Here is an 18,275-nt window from a genome sequence, read left to right as displayed (position 1 = left end):
CAGACCAAACGGCAGCGTCTGGAATTGGTAATGACAGTCCTGTACCACAAATCTGAGGTACTCCTGGTGAGGAGAGTAAATGGGGACATGCAGGTAAGCATCCTTGATGTCCAGTGATACCATGTAATCCCCTTCCTCCAGGCTTGAGATAACCGCCCTGAGCGATTCCATCTTGAACTTGAACCGTTTTATATACGTGTTCAAAGATTTAAAATTTAAAATGGGTCTCACCGAACCGTCCGGTTTCGGTACCACAAACCTTATTATTTCAAAACTTGTAACCATGCCAATCACAGACAGAAGGTTTCCATTAGACACAGATCTGAGAATATACTTAACTGAACATTATGTCCCACACACAAAACCATAACACACAAATTTAAATACAGTTTGCAAACTTCAATTTCTTGCAGATTTCAACAGTTTTGCCGATTTCAAAATACGCTTAGTATTGGTTGATCAGGCCAATATTATACAGCATGATTTAAATGCAAAACATATACTGTACCCTTTGTCACAGTACTATACAAAATTTGTGCTTCTATGGAATATTTCTTCCATACATGATATGCACACTTAGGGTTAATCCTCCCTGCCCTTCCCATACGCTGGAAAAATTCGCAATCCCTGCAATTTTTCACACACGCGACACGTCTGTCAACTGGGAAGCTGCAGTAGATCCTCTTATCACAACTACAATCACAAAGCAACATGCTTAGGTTATGCTTAAAACAACCAGCAGCTCTTAGCAGCTCAGTATTGCAATATATACTTACACTCAGTTACATATAATCCCTATAACCTCGGGTTGTTCACTCTATTTTTTTCTAATGTACCCTTCTTATACAAGTGTAGCTGACTAACAAGTGGAGGTGATCTATGTGCTTTTTACTTTATTTGGCTCTTGGTCCAAAGCACTTATTCATGCAATCATTCATAGAGTGAAAAACACAGGTCACTGTTTCTTTGCTCAAATCTTTGAATTAATTTTGGTATTCTTATTTACATGCAACAGCATCTGTCAATCATCATTTCCGAGTTACTTGGTCCTTCAACCGATTTGGACATAATTTTGGTATTCATTTTACAAACAAGCAACAACAAACAGGTCCCTGAGTTATTTTACTAGTTTTTTTTCAATCTCTCCACTTCTCATTCTCATATTATAAAAAATACAATCACACAGACAGCTGGCAGGTATAGAAACAGCATGTACTGGAATACAGCACATACCATGGTATTCTATACTTACCAGTGCTGTTATGACTTGGGATGTTCCTTCCATCATCAGCTGCTGGCTGGCTGGCACACCCCTTTGAGAATTTGATGAAGAGATCGAGATCTATAGTTCCAAGGACATAGCCCCCATCTGTTGAATTCTCTTGGATTAACTAAATTAACCATCTTGTTGCTATTTGGGTTGTTAGGTAAAAGAATGAATTGAAAATGGATTTATAAAAATCAATTATTATTTATTCAAAGGGCCACGCCCGTATACAGGGGAGAAGTAGCATTCTCTCGTCCTGTGTCAAATCATTTAACAACAACATACACGTATCAACAATGAGTTTTATATAATACACAGTTACACCCCTTTTGTATATTCCTCCCATATGATTTCATACCCCAGGAATACAATGTTAGGCAATAGAGTTATGCAATATTGGGACAATTGTCAAGAATACTAAAAAGATACTCGTGAGCTTCAACTGTGTCCATATTAGGAATTACATCTGGTCTCTATGAGCTTTTAGAAAGTGCGTATGTGGAAACAATACTTAGCCAACAAAGTTGTTTTTCTCTCAGGGTGTGTAAAAAGTTCAAGATGAATTTGCTATATCATCTAGCTAGAATCAAAATGGATTCTGTTATGCTTTCATATTATACTAGTGAATATGAGAACCCTTTGCTTATTGGATGTATACATAATATACGTACTATCCCGTAGTGCACACACATAACTGTTAGGCCTTCAGCAGGTTGCCTCTGTCACAGTATTCAACACATCTTATAAAACTCTCCAGATTATTGACTTTTTAAAGTTTTTCTAGGAAACGTTTTAGATGAATGCTTATTAGCCTTTGTCAGTATGCACTTTCGCAAAGTGTCTCTGTGGCGCAATCAGTTAGTGTGTACGGCTGTTAACTAAAAGGTTGGTGGTTCAATCCCACCCAGGGATGTAATTGATCTTGTTATCAGATTTTGGTGATCTTTAAGTAGACAAGTCAAAATTTCAAACCGCCTCTTATGGTGTAGGGTACCTGGCCTTCTCTGATGTAATCAGAGTTAGATTTGATTCATTGATTTTATAAAAACAGCTAGGAAGCACAATTTAGCAGTGGTTTGCAGAGAAAAAAAATATGCTGGCAGAAAAATCCAATTGAGTGATTAAACAGCTCTTCATTTTCTGGCTTTATTTTTATGCTAACAAATTTGTTCTCTGAAAAGTGTCCACAAAGCCAAGTCTCTGATTAACACCTTTGTAAGGATGGTTTTTCACCTATTACTAAATTATACTTGCTTCATTGGAAAGGCAGCAAGATGCATCCTCATTTCAATGTCTACTGAAATAATACAGGTTGACACCAGGAAACATTAACGCCACTGCATCCTTGCTGCTTTCTCATGTGGAAGTCTGTTTAATGTGAAAACAAGGTGATATCTAATTAGCACACAGGTAAGGAATTCCGAAAATCTTTATTTAAGGGTGAAGATGTTTCTCACAAAATTGTTGCCCCAATGCATCATTGAAATTCAAGCTGGAAAGATGATTTTAATATATCACTTGTACATTTTGTATTGCTCTTCTGGTGACAATGTAGTTTTTTTTTCAATTACCATTTTAATAACAGGGTAAAGAAAATTAAGTGGATTTTTGAAAGAAAACTATACTGTCAATATACTATTAAAACAAATTAAAATGGTAAAAGTTATTGTACTTTAAGTAAAAATAAAAGAGCAAAAATATCAATCCCAGTTTTGATTACTTAAATTAACAAAAAAAATGCATATAGCAAAGGATAGTTTCAATCTGCCTACCTCTGGGTTATGGGTCCAGCATGCTTCCATTGCAGTACTCTGCTGCACATGTAAGTGCAAGAGATCCTGAAGCACTCACTCATCATGGGAAAGTACCAATGTGTTTATTCGTTGGTTGATGGAAGAAACATCTTACAAAAACTCTCCAGATTATTGATTTTTTAATGTTTTTCTAGGAAACGTTCTAGATTTATGCTTATTAGCCTTTGTCAGTATGCACTTTTTGCAAAGTGTCTCTGTGGCGCAATCGGTTAGTGTGTTCGGCTATTAACCGAAAGGTTGGTGGTTCAATCCCACCCAGGGATGTAATTAAACTTGTGATCAGATTTTGGTGATATTTAAGTAGACAAGTCAAAATTTCAAACCCCCTCTTATGGTGTAGGGTACATGGCCTTCTCTGATGTAATCAGAGTTAGATTTGATTCAGTTATTTTATAAAAAAACAGCTAGGAAGCACAATTTAGCAGTGGGTTGCAGAGAAAAAAAAATATGCTGGCAGAAAAATCCAATCGAGTGATTAAACAGCTCTTCATTTTCTGGCTTTATTTTTATGCTAACAAATTTGTTCTCTGAAAAGTGTCCACAAAGCCAAGTCTCTGATTAACACCTTTGTAAGGATGGTTTTTCACCTATTACTAAATTAAACTTGCTTCATTGGAAAGGCAGCAAGATGCATCCTCATTTCAATGTCTACTGAAATAATACAAGTTGACACCAGGAAACATTAACGCCACTGCTTCCTTGCTGCTTTCTCATGTGGAAGTCTGTTTAATGTGAAAACAAGGTGATATCTAATTAGCACACAGGTAAGGAATTAAGAAAATCTTTATTTAAGGGTGAAGATGTTTCTCACAAATTTGTTGACCCAATGCATCATTGAAATTCAAGCTGGAAAGATGATTTTAATATATCACTTGTACATTTTATATTGCTCTTCTGATGACAATGTAGTTTGTTTTTGTCAATTACCATTTTAATAATAGGGTAAAGAAAATGAAGTGGATTTTTGAAAGAAAACAATACTGTCAATATACTATTAAAACAAATTAAAATGGTAAAAGTTATTGTACTTTAAGTAAAAATAAAAGAGCCAAAATATCAATCCCAGTTTTGGATTACTTTAATTAACAAAAAAAAATGCATATAGCAGAGGATAGTTTCAATCTGCCTACCTCTGGGTTATGGGCCCAGCATGCTTCCATTGCTGTACTCTGCTGCACATGTAAGTGCAAGAGATCCTGAAGCACTCACTCATCATGGGAAAGTACCAATGTGTTTCTTCGTTGGTTGATAGAAGAAACATCTTACAAAAACGCTCCAGATTATTGACTTTTTTAAGTTTTTCTAGGAAACGTTTTAGATGAATGCTTATTAGCCTTTGTCAGTATGGACTTTTGCAAAGTGTCTCTGTGGCGCAATCAGTTAGTATGTACGGCTATTAACCATAAGGTTGGTGGTTCAATCCCACCCAGGGACCTAATTGACCTTGTTATCAGATTTTGGTGATCTTTAAGTAGACAAGTCAAAATTTCAAACCCCCTGTTACGGTGTAGGGTACCTGGCCTTCTCTGATGTAATCAGAGTTAGATTTGATTCAGTGATTTTATAAAAACAGCTAGGAAGCACAATTTAGCAGTGGGTTGCAGAGAAAAAAAAATATGCTGGCAGTAAAATCCAATTGAGTGATTAAACAGCTCTTCATTTTCTGGCTTTATTTTTATGCTAACAAATTTGTTCTCTGAAAAGTGTCCACAAAGCCAAGTCTCTGATTAACACCTTTGTAAGGATGGTTTTTCACCTATTACTAAATTAAACTTGCTTCATTGGAAAGGCAGCAAGATGTATCCTCATTTCAATGTCTACTGAAATAATACAGGTTGACACCAGGAAACATTAACGCCACTGCATCCTTGCTGCTTTCTCATGTGGAAGTCTGTTTAATGTTAAAACAAGGTGATATCTAATTAGCACACAGGTAAGGAATTAAGAAAATCTTTATTTAAGGGTGAAGATGTTTCTCACAAAATTGTTGACCCAATGCATCATTGAAATTCAAGCTGGAAAGATGATTTTAATATATCACTTGTACATTTTGTATTGCTCTTCTGGTGACAATGTAGTTTGTTTTTGTCAATTACCATTTTAATAATAGGGTAAAGAAAATGAAGTGGATTTTTGAAAGAAAACAATACTGTCAATATACTATTAAAACAAATTAAAATGGTAAAAGTTATTGTACTTTAAGTAAAAATAAAAGAGACAAAATATCAATCCCAGTTTTGGATTACTTTAATTAACAAAAAAAAATGCATATAGCAGAGGATAGTTTCAATCTGCCTACCTCTGGGTTATGGGCCCAGCATGCTTCCATTGCAGTACTCTGCTGCACATGTAAGTGCAAGAGATCCTGAAGCACTCACTCATCATGGGAAAGTACCAATGTGTTTCTTCGTTGGTTGATGGAAGAAACATCTTACAAAAACTCTCCAGATTATTGACTTTTTAAAGTTTTTCTAGGAAACGTTTTAGATGAATGCTTATTAGCCTTTGTCAGTATGGACATTTGCAAAGTGTCTCTGTGGCGCAATCAGTTAGTATGTACGGCTATTAACCATAAGGTTGGTGGTTCAATCCCACCCAGGGACCTAATTGACCTTGTTATCAGATTTTGGTGATCTTTAAGTAGACAAGTCAAAATTTCAAACCCCCTGTTATGGTGTAGGGTACCTGGCCTTCTCTGATGTAATCAGAGTTAGATTTGATTCAGTGATTTTATAAAAACAGCTAGAAAGCACAATTTAGCAGTGGGTTGCAGAGAAAAAAAATATGCTGGCAGAAAAATCCAATTGAGTGATTAAACAGCTCTTCATTTTCTGGCTTTATTTTTATGCTAACAAATTTGTTCTCTGAAAAGTGTCCACAAAGCCAAGTCTCTGATTAACACCTTTGTAAGGATGGTTTTTCACCTATTACTAAATTAAACTTGCTTCATTGGAAAGGCAGCAAGATGCATCCTCATTTCAATGGTAAGTCAACCTTCTTGCCCTATGTTCCCTGTCAACGGATGAAGACGCATCATTATCTACCGCAGTCATTTTGGCCCAATAGATATGCAAGAAGTTTAGATTCCCCTTTCTTTGCAGGTAAAGGAAGGAAAAGGAAGAGGTCTGTAGCCTCTTCAAGATCGCAGGACCAGAGATTGTCCTCTGCTTCTGCCAAATCCACTGCATGACACTGGGGCTTTCTTGCAGGAGCCCACACCAGTGGGGGCACGTCTAAAACTCTTCAGTCAGTTCTGGATTCATTCGGACCTGGACTCGTGGGTTTTACAAATAGTGTCCCAAGGGTACAAACTGGGGTTTCAAGACGTTCCCCCTCACTGATTGTTCAAATTGGCCTTAGTCAGCAGGGAGAAGGTTTTTATTCAAGCCTCTTCGTGGTCCCGAAGCCGGACGGCTCAGTCAGACCAATCTTAAATCTGAAATCCCTCAATTTCTTCCTAAAGAAATTCAATTTCAAGATGGAATTTCTCAGGGCAGTGATCTCCAGTCCGGAGGACGGAGATTTCATGGTTTTGGTAGACATAAAGGATGCCTACTTACATGTTCCCATTTAGCCACTGCCTCAAGCTACCTAAGGTTTGCAATTCAGGATTGTCATTACCAATTTCAGACATTGCCGTTTGGTCTGTCCACGGCTCCGAGGATTTTCACCAGGGTGATGGCGGAAATTATGGTTCTCCTTCGCAAGCAAGAAGTCACAATTATCCCGTACTTGGATGATCTCCTGATAAAGGCGAGATCCAGGGACCAGTTGGTGCAAAACATTGCACTCTCCCTGACAGTTCTTCAACAACATGGTTGGCTCCTAAACTTGCCAAAATCGCAGTTGGTCCCAATGACGCGGTTGTTGTTTTTGGGAGTCATACTGTTAGGCGCCGGGGTCCGCTTGATGGTCTGCGCGGCCCGGCGCCTAGCAACTAGAGACGCCGTGCACGTACAGCCGCCGGCTCCCTAGCAACGCTAGACGCCGGGCGCGCTGAGCCGCACGGACCCTAGCAACGGGGACGCCACTGGCGGACCGCGTTCCCCATTGCTAGGCTTTAGGAAATTAAGATATTCACCTGCTCTCTGGCCGTGCAGCAAGGCAGCTGCACGGCATTTATTCTAATCAGCCTTTAGCAGCTGATTGGAGGACTCCTTGTTAAATACACTCCCAGGGCTTCTCACAGACGCCGGTAATAGCTTCCTGCATGCTGCCTTTGTTTGCTGAGAGTCTGTTTCCAGTCCTGCTGTATCCGGTCATTCCAGTCCGCAGAAGTCCGGTATTCGGGAGTTATCATCTCATCCCAAGAGGTCGTTTGGTTCCCTGGAGTCCTGACTGATCACCGTTTTATATCCAGTGGTGTTCGTGAGTTGCGGCTCTGCCGTGTGTTGCGGCTCAGCCGCTTTACCTTTTATATTTTGTGTTTGGAGCACTTGCGGAGGGTTCCGCTTCCACAAGTCCTCTCTGGTACTTGGCGGTGCCGGGTAGGAGAATTGGACAAGTGGATATTTTGGTTGTCCTTTTTCCTGGCGGTTTCTCCGCACATATTATAGTTTTGAGTTTGCTTAGCCCCTGGCCTGGTTGTTTAGTTAGAGGGCCTCTTGTTATCACCCTGTCTCAGGTTTCCCTTTGTCTCTCATTAAGACCGGGGGGCATCGAAGTTGGGCAGACATAATCCGCCCTTCAAACGCGGCTGCCAAGGGCTCAAGAAACCATAGTCTCGCAGGGGATTTCTGACAACACGGGTGAGACAACAGAGTTAGGGCGCCAGGGGCTATTTTCCTGTCCTGCTCCCTTCCCCAGCATTCCGTTCCAGTGCTCCAGTCTTTGCCATAAGATCTTCTCTGACCAGAGTGCTGGAATCATAACATTATTACCGGCCATACCAAAACTTAAAATTAAACAGGGTTTAATTTTTTCTCATTCAGTTTTGTGAGAGTTTATCGGCCTCATGAATCCAACAGGTTTAGGGCCAAATCCTGGTCAGCTCTTAGTCAGCCAGATTCTAGAACTTACTCAGATGGTTCAGGATCTTTCTCTTCGGGTGAAGTCGCAGGAAGATCTTTTGCGAGCTTCCCCAAGGGTAGTCCCTGAACCAAAGATGCATTTGCCTGACCGTTTTTCTGGTGATAGAAAAGAGTTTTTTTAATTTTAAAGAATCCTGTAAACTTTATTTTCGTTTAAGACCGACTTCCTCGGGTACTGAATCTCAGCGGGTCGGGTTTATTATTTCTTTGCTCCAGGGGGATCCTCAGACCTGGGCATTTGGTTTAAGAGCAGAGGATCCGGCATTGTTGTCAATTGACGCTTTTTTTGAGTCTTTAGGGCTCTTGTATGATGACCCTGATAGAGAGGCGTCCGCTGAAAGTCAGTTGCGCGCTCTCAGACAGGGTAGAAATCCTGCAGAGGTTTATTGTACGGAGTTTCGCCGTTGGTCGAACGACTGTGGCTGGAATGACCCAGCCCTGCGCAGTCAGTTTCGCCTCGGCTTATCAGAGTCTATAAAAGACAGTCTCCTTCAGTACCCCGCTCCTGAGACTCTCGATAAACTCATGGAGCTTTCTATTAAGATTGATCGTCGTCTCAGAGAGCGGAGGGCTGAAAAGGGAGCACCTGTAAGGTCAAGTCCGTGTGTATATTCCATTCCTGAAGACGTAGAGGAGACCATGCAGATGGGTCTCTTCCGGCTGTCTCCTGAAGAAAGAGCCAGAAGGCAAAATTCTGGTCTTTGTCTGTACTGTGGGGGTAAGGGACATTTTGCTCGTAATTGTCCGAACAAGTCGGGAAACGCTTTGACCAGGTGAATTGTGAGGGGGTTCACCTAGGTCTGCAGCTTATCTCCTCGAATAACTCCCTTTTAGTCCCAGTTAAAGTTTCCTTTGGCAGCCTCAGTTCTTTGGTGTCGGCTTTTGTTGACAGTGGAGCTGCAGGAAACTTTATGGATTTAACTTGGGCTAAGGCCTTAGGCATTCCTCAGTTACCTTTGGGTAGGTGTGTCACCATGCATGGCTTAGATGGGAGTCCGCTGTCTAATGGGATTATTTCTCTCTGTACACCCCCTGTACTACTTACAGTAGGAGCTCTACATTCCGAGAAAATCGAGTTCTTTCTTACACATTGCCCAGCAGTTCCAGTTGTTCTGGGTCACCCTTGGCTGGCCTTTCATAATCCCACCATTGATTGGCGGTCGGGGGAGATTTCACATTGGGGTACTTTTTGTGATAAGGAATGTATCACGTTTCCAGTCAGAGTAGCAGCTATCATTCCAGAACTCATTCCGGTGGAATACCAGGAGTTTGCTGATGTTTTCTCCAAAGGCAATGCGGACATTCTGCCTCCCCATCGGCCTTATGATTGTGCTATTGAGTTAATTCCTGGTGCCGCATTGCCAAAGGGAAGATTATATGCATTATCCGGGCCAGAAACTGCGGCTATGAATGATTATGTAAAGGAGAGCCTTGAGAAAGGATTTATTAGACCATCAAAATATCCTTTAAGTGCAGGCTTCTTCTTTGTGGAGAAAAAGGATGGCTCGCTTAGACCTTGCATTGATTTTAGAGCCCTGAATAAGATCTCAGTTAAAAACACCTATCCTTTGCCGTTGATTTCTGTACTCTTTGATCAGTTACGTTCTGCTGTGATTTTTTCTAAAATTGACCTTAGAGGAGCGTACAACCTCATCCGAATTAAATCTGGAGATGAGTGGAAAACGGCCTTCAGTACTCAGTCGGGTCACTACGAATACCTAGTGATGCCGTTCGGCCTGTCCAATGCTCCGGCAGTTTTTCAAGACCTCATTAACGATGTGCTCCGTGACTTCCTAGGGAAATTCGTGGTCGTTTACTTAGACGACATCCTGATTTTTTCTAAATCAATGGAACAACATGTTACCCAGGTGCGTCTGGTTCTTCAAAAGTTATGTGAGAATCATTTATATGCCAAGCTGGAGAAGTGTGAGTTTCATGTCACGGAAGTATCTTTTTTAGGGTACATAATTTCCCCTCAGGGATTTTCCATGGAACCAAAGAAACTCCAGGCCATCCTTAGTTGGGCGCAACCCACCAATTTAAAAGCAATTAAGCGTTTTTTAGGGTTTGCGAATTATTATAGGAGGTTCATTCATTCTTTTTCTGACCTGGTTGCTCCCATTGTAGCTCTGACAAAGAAAGGAGCGGATCCTACCAACTGGTCGCGTGAAGCTGAGTTGTCCTTCCGGGCCTAGAAACAAGCCTTTGTCTCGGCTCCAGTCCTCAGACATCCTAATCCGGAATTGCCCTTTGTGGTGGAGGTTGATGCCTCGGAGGTTGGAGTGGGGGCTATCCTTTCTCAAAAGGATCCGGAGTCTCTGGAGTTATATCCTTGTGCCTTTATGTCCAGGAAATTCTCCTCCGCTGAATCCAACTATGACGTTGGTAATCGGGAGTTACTGGCGGTAAAATGGGCTTTCGAGGAGTGGAGGCATTGGCTGGAGGGAGCAAAACATACTATTTCGGTATTGACTGACCATAAGAACCTGCAATAGATTGAATCGGCTAAGCGGCTTAATGCCCGGCAGGCACGTTGGGCATTATTTTTTACGCGTTTCAAATTTATAATCACTTTCAGGCCTGGTTCCAAGAATACTAAGGCTGATGCCCTGTCACATAGCTTTCTTCTGGTTCACAATAACAATCCTGTTACCCCCATACTTCCATCTTCGGTCATCTGGGCGGGCCTCACACAAGATTTATTTACCCAGTTAAAACAGCTTCAACACCAAGCTCCTAGAATTACTCCTGCTGGTCGTCTTTACGTCCCTGAGTTTTTGAGAGTTACTGTTTTAACGGAATTCCATGATAACAAAGTTTCAGGGCATCCAGGAGTCTCTAAGACATTGGAGTTAGTCTCTCGCTCAGTATGGTGGCCTGGTCTTTCTAAAGACGTCAAGGAATTTGTTTATTCATGTCAGGTTTGTGCACAGCATAAGGTTCCCCGTTCCTTGCCCATCGGGCAACTTATGCCCTTAAATGTTCCTCTCAGGCCGTGGTCTCATATTTCCATGGATTTTGTGGTTGACCTTCCCCTTTCAGCCGGATTCCGAGTCATATGGGTGGTAGTGGACCGTTTTAGTAAAATGGCTCATTTTATTGCTCTTCCCCGATTGCCTTCTGCCCAAGGGTTGGCAGTTTTGTTTCTCCGCCATGTATTCAGGCTTCATGGGTTACCTACTGATATTGTTTCTGATCGGGGTCCACAATTCATCGCACAATTCTGGAAATGTTTTTGTGCCTCATTGAAGATGAAATTGTCGTTAACATCCGGTTACCACCCACAATCCAACGGGCAAACCGAACGAGTTAACCAATCATTGAAACAATATTTGCGCTTGTATTCAGCCAAACTCCAGAATGATTGGTCCGAGTTTCTTCCGTTGGCTGAATTTGCTTACAATAATTCTTGTCATTCCTCCACTAAAGAGTCTCCATTCTTTTCAGTTTTTGGTTTTCACCCCAGAGCTAATTCTTTTTTTCATCATTCCTCAGTCTCCTCGCTTACCTTAACCTCCCATCTCAGAGCCATTTGGAAAAAGGTGCACCTTGCTCTCAGAAAAGCGGCCTTTCGAGAGAAGAAATTTTCTGACAGGCTCCGACGTCCTTGCACTTTTAAGGTGGGAGATAGGGTGTGGTTGTCGACTCGCAACATCAGGCTTCGACAATCCTCAGCTAGACTGGGACCCAAATTTATTGGGCCATTTCTTATTATTAAAAGAGTCAACCCAGTTGCCTTTCGGTTACGTTTACCAAGATCTCTCAGGATTGGAAATACGTTTCATTGTTCCCTGTTGAAACAATACGTTTCTTCCAGTAGATTTCCTCGGAAGATCTCTCAGGGTAGATCTCCAGTGGATGTACAGGGACAACAGGAGTTCTTGGTAGAGAAGGTTCTCGATTCCAAATTGTCCCGGGATCGGCTGTATTTTCTGGTTCACTGGAAAGGCTATGGTCCGGAGGAAAGGTCTTGGGTCCTGGATAAGGATCTTCATGCCCCGAGGCTCAAGAGGGCATTTTTTCGGGAATTTCCTCAGAAACCTGGCTTTAGGGGTTCCTTGACCCCTCCTCAAGGGGGGGGTACTGTTAGGCGCCGGGGTCCGCTTGATGGTCTGCGCGGCCCGGCGCCTAGCAACTAGAGATGCCATGCACGTACAGCCGCCGGCTCCCAAGCAATGCTAGACGCCGGGCGCGCTGAGCCGCACGGACCCTAGCAACGGGGACGCCACTGGTGGACCGCGTTCCCCGTTGCTAGGCTTTAGGAAATTAAGATATTCACCTGCTCTCTGGCCGTGCAGCAAGGCAGCTGCACGGCATTTATTCTAATCAGCCTTTAGCAGCTGATTGGAGGACTCCTTGTTAAATACACTCCCAGGGCTTCTCACAGATGCCGGTAATAGCTTCCTGCATGCTGCCTTTGTTTGCTGAGAGTCTGTTTCCAGTCCTGCTGTATCCGGTCATTCCAGTCCACAGAAGTCCGGTATTCGGGAGTTGTCATCTCATCCCAAGAGGTCGTTTGGTTCCCTGGAGTCCTGACTGATCACCGTTTTATATCCAGTGGTGTTCGTGAGTTGCGGCTCTGCCATGTGTTGCGGCTCAGCCGCTTTACCTTTTATATTTTGTGTTTGGAGCATTTGCGGAGGGTTCCGCTTCCACAAGTCCTCTCTGGTACTCGGCGGTGCCGGGTAGGAGAATTGGACAAGTGGATATTTTGGTTGTCCTTTTTCCTGGCGGTTTCTCCGCACATATTATAGTTTTGAGTTTGCTTAGCCCCTGGCCTGGTTGTTTAGTTAGAGGGCCTCTTGTTATCACCCTGTCTCGGGTTTCCCTTTGTCTCTCATTAAGACCGGGGGGCATCGAAGTTGGGCAGACATAATCCGCCCTTCAAACGCGGCTGCCAAGGGCTCAAGAAACCATAGTCTCGCAGGGGATTTCTGACAACACGGGTGAGACAACAGAGTTAGGGCGCCAGGGGCTATTTTCCTGTCCTGCTCCCTTCCCCAGCATTCCGTTCCAGTGCTCCGGTCCTTGCCATAAGATCTTCTCTGACCAGAGTGCTGGAATCATAACACATACTGGACACAGAAGAGGTTTTCTTCCAGTGGAAAGGCTATGGAGATCCAGAGTCTGGTCAAACAAATTCTGAAACCAGCAAGAGTGTTAATCCATCAATGCATTCAGTTGCTGGGGAAGATGGTTGTGGCCTACGAGGCCATTCAGTTTGGCAGGTTCCATGCCAGAGTGTTCCAGTGGGACCTGTTGGACAATTGGTCCGGATCCCACCTACACATGCACCGGAGGATAATCCTGTCTTCCAAGACCAGAATCTCACTCCATTGGTGGCTGCACAGTTCTCACCTCCTAGAGGGGCGATGGTTCGGGATCCAGGACTGGATCCTAGGGACCACAGATGCAACCCTCCGAGGCTGGGGAAAACGTCCAAGGAAGATGGTCAAGTCAGGAAAGTTGTCTCCACATAAATGTTCTGGAGTTAAGGGCCATTTAATAACTGCAGACACAGTACACACTGGGACGGGTGCCCAGCATCCTCAACAGACTAAGAGAAAAGGATTTACCGGTAGGTATTAAAATCCTAGTTTCTCTAACGTCCTAGAGGATGCTGGGGACTCCGTAAGGACCATGGGGATAGACGGGCTCCACAGAGTTCATGATCTTCACTGAGGTAGCGCACAGCACTGCAGCTGTGCGCCATTGCTCCCATACACCTCACATACTCCGGTCACTGTAAGGGTGCAGGGCGCAGGGGGGGCGCCCTGGGCAGCAATATAAACCTCTTTTTGGCAAAAATATAACATATATACAGCTGGGCACTGTATATATGTATGAGCCCCCACCAATTTTACAGTTTAAGCGGGACAGAAGCCCGCCGCCGAGGGGGCGGGGCTTCTCCATCAGCACTCACCAGCGCCATTTTTTCTCCACAGCACCGCTGAGAGGAAGCTCCCCGGACTCTCCCCTGCTTATACCACGGTAGAGAAGAGGGTTGAAAAGAGAGGGGGGGCACATAATTCGGCCCAAATTACATACAGCAGCGCTACTGGACAAACATTAAGTTACTGTGTTATTCCTGGGTTATATAGCGCTGGGGAGTGCGCTGGCATACTCTCTCTCTGTCTCTCCAAAGGGCCTTGTGGGGAAACTGTCTTCAGAAAAAGTATTCCCTGTGTGTGTGGTGTGTCGGTACACGTGTGTCGACATGTCTGAGGAAGAAGGCTATATTAGAGAGGAGCGGGAGCAAATTAATGTGGTGTCTCCGCTGACACCTGATTGGATGGATATGTGGAATGTTTTAAATGCTAGTGTAAACTCATTGTACAAAAGATTAGACAAGGCTGAAGCTTTGGGACAGTCAGGGACTCAACCCATGCCTGATCCTATGTTGCAGGGACTGTCAGGGTCTCATAAGCGCCCACTATCCCAGATTGTTGACACAGATACCGACACGGATTCTGACTCCAGTGTCGATTACGATGATGCAAAGTTACAGCCAAAATTGGCAAAATCCATTCGATATATGATTATGGCAATAAAAGATGTTTTGCACATCACAGAGGAACCCCCTGTCCCTGACAAGAGGGTACATATGTACAAGGGAAAGAAGCCTGAGGTAACCTTTGAGGGGGTCACACGAGCTGAACGAGTTATGTGAAAAAGCTTTGGAATCTCCAGATAAAAGACTGCAGATTTCCAAAAGGATTCTTATGGCGTATCCTTTTCCATCAACGGATAGGTTACGATGGAAATCCTCCCGTAGGATGGACAAAGCATTAACACGCACAGCTACAGTTGGAAAATCAAATTTTTTACCTTATGTTCCCTCACAGCATAAGAAAGCTCCGCATTATCAAATGCAGTCCTTTCGGTCACAAAGAAACAAGAAAGTGCGAGGTGCGTCCTTTCTTGCCAGAGGTAGGTGCAGAGGAATAAAGCTGCACAACACAGCTAGTTCCCAGGAACAGAAGTCCTCCCCGGCCTCTACAAAATCTACCTCATGACGCTGGGGCTCCACTGGCAGAGTCCGGCCCATGTGATGTCATGCAGCTGCTCTGACCACGCCTCCTGTTTCTCCGTTGCTGACCCCATTTTGAAACCGTGCCCCGCACCGCTCCATCTCTGACTTGGAAATGGAGTGTTGTTGACCCCCCTCCCCCCCCCCCCTTCACCGATTCACAGGCAGAGGTGATCGCATTATCTGCGGGGTGCCGCAGAAAATGCAGGTGGATGCGTATGCTCTTAGCAGTTTTTGCAGTTGGATTGCGATCCAACCTGAATCAGGCCCCATTACCTATCACAATGCACTGCGGGTAGTACAAAATGGGGTTAATATAGGAGAAAAAACCCCAGAGCTGTGCTCCTTAACTGTCCCTGGTGGCTAGTGGAGCGGCTGCCCAGTAATCAGTGTCCACGCCAGTGCGCACACGGCCCGCCCCCATCAGCGGCCTCGTGATCCCGGAGGGCGGTGTGTGTGTGACTGACCTTAGGAAGAAACCGGAGCCTCCGCTGCAGTGACCCAGCAACCGGGGCACGGGAGTATACTGCGCCACTGGGAGTGATGGAGCTGCAGTAAAGAGGTCTATTAGACCTAGCCTGCTGCAGCCCTTGTAGATTCTTATAAAAAAAGTTCTTCTTTTCTTGCCAAAATTAATAGCTAAGAATAGGCTGCCTGAGGCAGCCCCCTGTTAAGTGGCCTGCTACTGAAGGCACCAACTACAAACTGAGCTCCCTGTTCATGGAAGCGAGGTTATAGAGGAGGGGGCGCTGAGCATCTTGGGAACAGTCAAAAGCTTTGAGCCTGTTGGTGCCTCAGATCAAGATCCTACTCTGGTGTACATATACAATGTGAATCCTTGTGGAGTCCAGTGTACCCCACAGAAGAAATGAATGCGTCACACCCATTGGCAGCAACATTAGAATAGCTGCCGATGGGCACAATTGAGAAAGGAAGGGGGGAAAACATTTGAATCCAGCACATATATGTAATTTGAATATGTAATTTGTACCTTCCTACTTTAAAATGTAATGGATGAACCTCACCCTGTGAGAACTATCTTCATGATCAAGAGATCTCATATGCAAGATAAGTATGTGTTGGGATAGGGCTGTGGAGGGCGGCTGCTCGGGCACACCCCTGTCAAGTTAAGGAGATTCAACTGAGGAAGCACAAGGGAACTCTCATCTGGGAACAACAACTGCAGGGAGAACACATTTTCAGACGAATGTGGGAGGGCAGAAGGCTGCCTAATACTGAAGCACCCCCAAACAACAAACCAAATGCAACAACTACTGCAAGCATTCCTGGGGGAAGGCCTGCAGCAGATGGATTTGCATATAGTGATGTCATCCAAGCAGTGGGCATAGTTGGCTGCAACCCTCGTCTGCATATGAAAAGAGAAAAGGGTCACGCAGGGCATGGCGGCCTTTGTGGGGTTGCGCTTTCGAGAGTTCCCTTGTGCTGCCTCAGTTGGATCTCCTTCACTTGACAGGGGGGTGCCCGAGCAGCGACCCTCCCCAGCTCTAGCCCAACTCCTACTTACCTGCCAGGTGAGATACTATGATCAGGAAGGTGCAAAACCAGTGCTGTTGGCTGGCAATCATAACATATGTGCACAAGCAGAAGCAAATCCTGTCCCCTACCAAAGGGCCAGTGCTAGGGTGTTTGGCGCCTCCCTGCAAACTATTAATTTGGGCCCTCTCTCCAATACTTAATAAAGGGACAGTGCGCTCCTTAAAAAAAGAAGGTGTGGTATCACAAGGAAGGGGCATGGCCACACAATAGCACCCCAAATCAAAATACGCCACACAGTAGCACTATCTTATTGTCATTACACCACATGTAATAATAATAATAATAATAATAATAATAATACCCACAGTCGCAGTGCCCTTTATACACATAACCACCATATCAGTGCAGCTTACACACATAATGCCAACAGTAGCAGTGCCCCTTCTACACATGCCCACGGTGGCAATCCTTTACATGGCAAATATCAACCTGGTTTTGCCATGTAAAGGATTGCCACTTTAAAAAACAAACAATAAAAAAAAAAAAAAACAACAGGAAAAAACACAAAATCTCTCACTTTCTGATTCTCACACCCTATTACATTCCTCCCTATATATTTAAATGTTTCTATTACTGTATGTTCCCTCTTCCCTTCTCCAAACTATACACATAATCTTTTAGTATTTCCAGGTAAGTTTTGTGATGTAGGCCATGCACAATTTTAGTTGCCCTAATGTATTTACAGCCTTCTGGAGATATGGCTTCGGGAACTGAACACAGGATTCTAAATGTGGCTGTACCAAGGACCTATACAGTGGCATTACAGGTTGAGTATCCCTTATCCAAAATGCTTGGGACCAGAGGAATTTTGGATATCGGATTTTTCTGTATTTTGGAATAATTGCATACCATAACGAGATATCATGGTGATGGGACCTAAATCTAAGCACATAATGCATTTATGTTTCATATACACCTTATACACACAGCCTGAAGGTCATTTTAGCCAATATTTTTTATAACTTTGTGCATTAAACAAAGTGTGTGTACATTCACAGAATTCATTCATGTGTCATATACACCTTATACACACAGTCTGAAGTTCATTTAATACAATATTTTTAATAACTTTGAGTATTAAACAAAGTTTGTGTACACTGAGCCATCAAAAAACAAAGGTTTCACTAGATAGTGGTTGGTGGAGCAACAGAGTCAAGAGCAGAAGTAAGGGAAGCATTGTATGTGGAAGTGGCTTGTTCAGGGCATGAGAGAGAGAGAATAGGAGAGAGAAGTGAGTCAAACAGGGAGGAAAGGAATGTGGTGTCAATAGCTTCAATGTTACGCTTAGTGATGGTAGCCTTAGGAGGTAGAGATGGGGAAGTCGAGAGAGATAGGTTGAAGGAGAGCAGGTGGTGGTCAGAGAGGGGAAATGGGGAGTTGGAAAAATCAGAAATATCACAGCGGTGAGTGAAGACCAGATCCAGTGAGCTCCCATTCACATGGGAGGGTGAGGAGGTCCACTGGGAGAGACCAAGTGAAGAGGTGAGGTTAAGGAGTTTAGAGGCAGGGGATTGTGTGGGGATGTCAATAGGGATGTTGAAATCGCCTAGGATAATGGTGGGAATGTCAGAAGAGAG

General features: G+C 43.7%; 1 non-coding gene across 1 annotated transcript; it reads left to right on the top strand.

The window, feature by feature from the left end:
• Nucleotides 1-3,271: 3,271 nt before the first annotated feature.
• TRNAN-AUU (transfer RNA asparagine (anticodon AUU)) lies at nucleotides 3,272-3,345 on the top strand. Its single transcript has one exon. It is a non-coding gene; the product is annotated as a tRNA-Asn (tRNA).
• Nucleotides 3,346-18,275: the final 14,930 nt, after the last annotated feature.

Source organism: Pseudophryne corroboree, unplaced genomic scaffold (assembly GCF_028390025.1).
Source record: "Pseudophryne corroboree isolate aPseCor3 unplaced genomic scaffold, aPseCor3.hap2 scaffold_2180, whole genome shotgun sequence".
NCBI lineage: Eukaryota > Metazoa > Chordata > Amphibia > Anura > Myobatrachidae > Pseudophryne > Pseudophryne corroboree.
Note: the sequence above shows the minus strand (reverse complement) of the source record. Positions and strands in the feature narration are given on the sequence as shown.